Raw genomic sequence first — 5,384 nt, 5'->3', positions numbered from 1 at the left:
CAGCAAGCAGAGCATCAGGCAGCAGCGTAGCAGGGCAGCAAAGTGGCAGTCCTGGCAGCAAAGCAGCACCGCAGTCCTTCTTCTGTAGCATCCACACGTTCACAAGCATCTGATGAGTTGGGTCTGAGGGTTCAATATCTGTATCTGGTGCCCACTTTGAAGTAGGAGAAGGTTCTGCAGGTTTCCTTTTGAAGATCTTGAAGTCTCCTGCCTCCTCTGCTCTGGCTCCAAGCTGGCTGCATGAACAATGCAGTGGTGGCAAGTCCTTTGTGTGAAGGCGCAGCACAGCCTATTCCATTGCAAGTGGGGCTATGCACCGCTCTGCCCCCCTCATCCAGTTAGTGGTCCATCCAAGCACACCTCATCCATCTATTAAGTAGCTGTCTAGGAGGAATAAACAAAGTCTAATGGCTAACTACACCTAGTTATGTAACCCAGGAACGGGCTGCAGACACCAATTGGCGATAAAGGAAAAACAAGAAGAAGGCACTCAAAAAACGGGCAGAAAAGCAAGGAGAAAGCAGTGAAAACGATAGAAGAGAATGGAGAAGGCACTCAAACAACAGGGGAAAAAACAAGGAGAATGCAGTGAAAACGAGGGAAAAGCAAGGAGAAGACACACAAAACAACAGGGGGAAAAGGAAAGGAGAAAGCAGTGAAAATGAGGGAAGAGCAAGGGGAAGGCACACAAAAAATGGGGCAACGGAAGGCGAAAGCAGTGAAAATGTGAGAAAAGCAAGGAGAAGGCAGTCAAAAAATTGGGGAAAAGAAGGGAGAAAGCTGTGAAAATAAGAGAAGAGCAAGGGGAAGGCACTCAAAAAACGGGCGACAGAAGGAGAAAGCAGTGAAAATGTGGGAAAAGCAAGGAGAAGGCACTCAAAAAAGGCAAGGAGCAGGCTGAAAATGAGGGAAAAGCAAGGAGTATGGACTTAAAAATGGGAAAAAGCATGGATAAAGCAATGAAAATGAGGGAAAAGCAAGAAGACAGGAGGGATGCAGCAGCATGAAGAGAGCTTGGTCTTTCCAGTCATGATTCATTGGGGTCCACAAAAGTCAAAATGTTGAGTACCGCTGCGATACAGTACTCAGTATTATTCAAAGCACAGAATCGAAAAATAAGGAAAAACTACAGAAATTGTAAGTGTGTGTGTGTGTGTGTGTGTGTGCGTGGGTGTGTGCGTGTGCATGTGTGCGTGTGCACATGTGTGTGCTTGTGTGTGTGTGTGTGTGCATGTGTGTGTGTGTGCGCACATGTGTGCGCATGTGTGTGTGTGTGTATGTGTGTGTGTGTGTGTGTGTGCGTGCATGCGTGCATGCGTGTGTGCATGTGCACCTGTGCTTAATCTGTAAAATAATCAGCGCTGGTACCCAAAGCTCTGCTCAGAAGACTGCAGCCGGCACTATTGAATGTCAGTGCACTGAAAACCAAGGTGTGCAATCTTCAACCCTCTTCATGCCTCTTTAATCCACTACCAGGCACTCCCTGCTCCTTGATCTCACTCTTCCAGGTTCCTGCTTTCTCTCTCTGTGACGGGTTTTCCATCTTTCTCTTCCTCCTTCTTTCCTCTTTATTTCTTTTTCTCTCTCGCGCTCTCAGGAAATATCCGATGCGATAAAATAAGTCCCAGTCCCTAAAAATGCTTGTCTGACCCGCACCGGCAGCCACCGGCTCAAATTAAGCACTGACATGCACCCAATGTCACCAATGTCTGTCATATTTATTGTCCCCCTGAAAAATGCCAGAGAGGACCCTTAGAGAGGCACAGACGCCTGAGGCTGTTCAGTGGCATCCAGAGGCCTCCTGGCACTTACATATTTACAAATTAAGCACGGATTACCAAGCACTAATAAAGATGTTAATTATTGCAGCTCTGCTTGCTGTTTCTAAGCACTGTAAATAACGGGTGTTTCTATAATTTAAACGCTCAGTGTACTAGGTTTGAAAGGATGGAAAGCTGAGTTTCCCTTCCCAGGATTTAAACTCTCGAGCTGCAGATCATAAGCTGCAGATCACAAGAGGTGTCAGTGGCAGCCATATAACACTGTGCTATTTCACTGCCCAATCTACCTATGTTAGTGGTAACAAAGGATTGTGAAGCTACTTTTTCAATTGTCACTTACACGAGTGACCCCCACGTTGCATACATGGGATAAAGTCCCCCAAACCGAGCATTATAAGGTGTTACACGTCATCCAGGCACGTGACTCGATGGAGGGAGGAGGCCACAAGCCGAGTGTGTCTACAAGGCCACAGAGCTCCCAGGGTGACCTGCACCCTCTTCTTGCACCGAGGTTGGTGATTCTTTGGGACAGTTTTACCATAAAGTTGCACAAACAGCGCAGCGAGCAGGGTTGCTTCACTGTGGAGAAAGCACTGCAGAGCCCTCTCTGCTGTGGCAGGGTCTGCTGCTCTGCCCCACAGCGCCACACAGCCTGACACCACAGTGCTGCACCCCCTCCCATCTGGACCCACTGCTGGATCTGGGCTCAGAGCCGCATCTGTGCGGCCGGGGAAGCGGTTTGTGGTTTGTGAGTAACTCTGAGGGCGTCTGTTGGGGGTAATCTGGTGCTGTGCTTGTGTCTCCTGGGGAAGCGGTCTGTGGTTTGTGAGTAACTCTGAGGGGTCTGTGGGGGGTAATCTGGCGCTGTGCTTGTGTCTCCTGGGGAAGCGGTCTGTGGTTTGTGAGTAACTCTGAGGGGTCTGTGGGGGGTAATCTGGCGCTGTGCTTGTGTCTCCCGGGGAAGCGGTCTGTGGTTTGTGAGTAACTCTGAGGGCGTCTATGGGGGTAATCTGGTGCTGTGCTTGTGTCTCCTGGGGAAGCGGTCTGTGGTTTGTGAGTAACTCTGAGGGCGTCTGTGGGGGGTAATCTGGTGCTGTGCTTGTGGCTGCACCAGACTCACTCTCTCACCGTGGTTAGTGGAGGCAAGGAAGCGCCACGTGGCACAAACCAGTGTCTGACTATGAAACGTCACTGAAAACTGCTATAATGTCAGCAGGGGGCGCTGCTGGGTTTAAGAAACCGGAGTGATAACAGAGGAAATGTTAGAGAGAGATGAAAGAGTGAAAAGCAGGAAAAACTCATTGATCATTTTAATACTGTTTAATAACAGGTAAATGTTAAAAAAATATATATATAATTAAAAATAACTGTTCCGCCCGAATAGGGACTTGAACCCTAGACCCTCAGATTAAAAATCTGATGCTCTACCGACTGAGCTATCCGGGCTGCAGACTGACTGCTGTGGGCCCCCCCTCCCCTCTTTCTGTACCTATTTAAGCAGACATGGTGCTCCTGTTTTATTCATATCTGGGGTCCACCTCCTACCCCTGGGTGCACCTGAGCTGTCATCCAATCACAACACACACAGCCAGAGTCAGCCTCACTGAAGCCAGCGCCTAGAATCCCACTTTAACAGCTGCTGGCGCCCCACCGATCTCATTCCACACGTGGCCTCTCTTGTGGGAGCTCGGGCGGTTCTCAAGTCTTACAACCACTCATTTGCATATTAACCCCATCACTAGACGTTGGAGCACTTACATGTGACGCAATGGTGACGTCATCGCAACACATCACATACATTGTGTGGGAATCCGCGCAGAGAAAGAACAAACCAGGGGGCTTCAGCCCCAGATGGATTTAAAAAGCCACCTTGACTCGACTGTGCGACCTTTCACCCTCACAGGAAACAATCTGATGCTGGAAACGCGGCTGGGATGTCCCAACAGTGCAAGTGAGAGAAGAGAACCGAGTGACTGCCGTGGGCATCAGAGTGAGACCCCCGTGGAGAGTGTGAGGGAGTGTGAGACTGACACAGAGACGTGTGAGAGTGAAGCAGTGAGCATGTCACAGCTGTGAGGGGAAGACTGATGTCTCTACTGTGGGACTTCGTGATACAGGATTGCATTGTTCTCACGCCAGACAGGAAGCCTTGATCCCTGCACAATCCAGTTCACCAGTCACAAATGGTTTATACAGAATCTACTTGTGAGTGTGCAGAGCGAAGACCTCTCAGCAGTGCAGACACTGGTTAGTGATGGAGCTCAGTGAGAGATCCCTTCCCTGAGACCTCTTATCTGTGCATCAGTCACTGCTGAGTGATCAGTGAGAGATCCCTTCCCTGAGACCTATCTGTGCATCAGTCACTGCTGAGTGATCAGTGAGAGATCCCTTCCCTGAGACCTCATATCTGTGCATCAGTCACTGCTGAGTGATCAGTGAGAGATCCCTTCCATGAGACCTCTTATCTGTGCATCATTCACTGCTGGGCGATCAGTGAGAGATCCCTTCCCTGAGACCTATCTGTGCATCAGTCACTGCTGAGTGATCAGTGAGAGATCCCTTCCCTGAGACCTCTTATCTGTAAATCAGTCACTACTGAGTGATCAGTGAGAGATCCCTTCCCTGAGACCTATCTGTGCATCAGTCACTGCTGAGTGATCAGTGAGAGATCCCTTCCCTGAGACCTATCTGTGCACTGCTGAGTGATCAGTGAGAGATCCCTTCCCTGAGACCTATCTGTGCATCAGTCCTGCTGAGTGATCAGTCAGAGGCCTATCTCTGCAGCATTCAGTTGAATGCACTGAGAGCCCTCCTAAGTGTGCACTATTCCGTGCACTGTGTGCCACACTGCATTTACTTCCAGCCACTTATCAGAGCAGAAGAAGCTGCCTCGGTATGTTTCATGTGGGTTTCCGTAGTGTAGTGGTTATCACGTTCGCCTAACACGCGAAAGGTCCCCGGTTCGAGACCGGGCGGAAACACACTTTTCTTTTCAGCTCTAACTCACAACAGCTGCTCCTTTTATTGTTCTAATGCGCTCTAGGACTCCACAGGACCCACATATAACATCATTTCTATTTACAATGTCTTTATACATTCATCTCCTTCAAGGACAGACAGACATCGGGCTCTGACCCTTTACAGTCAGACAGCAGGACAGCTGCTTCCATCACTCACAGGCACTGCACATGCTGCAGGCACTGACACAGGCAGGCACCAGTCTTTACACAAACACAGGCAGGAAATGTCCAGACTCTGAGCATAGAATCATAAAGCAAAAGTGACAACAACTGAGGGACCATCAGGGAAAGTCAGGCACTGGGAGTGAGTTAGAGTGAGAGACTTAGACACCGGGAGTGAGGTATGAAAGTGTGAGAGGGTGAGAGACTCAAGCACTGAGAGTGAGTTAAGAGGGTGTGAGAGACTGAGAGACTTAGGTACTAGGAGTGAGTTAAGAGAGGGTGAGAGACTCAAACACTGAGAGTGAGTTAAGAGAGTGTGAGAAACTGAGAAACTCAGGCACTGAAGGGTATATCTATACTTTTTGATGCAAAATTGCACTAATGCAGTTTTGCATCAAAAGGTTTTGGACCGGCTTGCCCC

The 5,384-nt window shown here is 49.2% G+C and overlaps 2 non-coding genes across 2 annotated transcripts; one reads left to right on the top strand and one right to left on the bottom strand.

Annotated features, from left to right (window-relative positions):
• Positions 1 to 3,154: 3,154 nt before the first annotated feature.
• Positions 3,155 to 3,227, bottom strand: TRNAK-UUU (transfer RNA lysine (anticodon UUU)). The gene has a single exon. It is a non-coding gene; the product is annotated as a tRNA-Lys (tRNA).
• A 1,462-nt stretch (positions 3,228 to 4,689) lies between these two features.
• TRNAV-AAC (transfer RNA valine (anticodon AAC)) lies at positions 4,690 to 4,762 on the top strand. Its single transcript has one exon. It is a non-coding gene; the product is annotated as a tRNA-Val (tRNA).
• Positions 4,763 to 5,384: the final 622 nt, after the last annotated feature.

Source organism: Pleurodeles waltl, unplaced genomic scaffold, assembly GCF_031143425.1.
Source record: "Pleurodeles waltl isolate 20211129_DDA unplaced genomic scaffold, aPleWal1.hap1.20221129 scaffold_86, whole genome shotgun sequence".
Taxonomy (NCBI): Eukaryota; Metazoa; Chordata; class Amphibia; order Caudata; family Salamandridae; genus Pleurodeles; species Pleurodeles waltl.
This window is presented reverse-complemented; position numbering and strand designations above follow the sequence as displayed.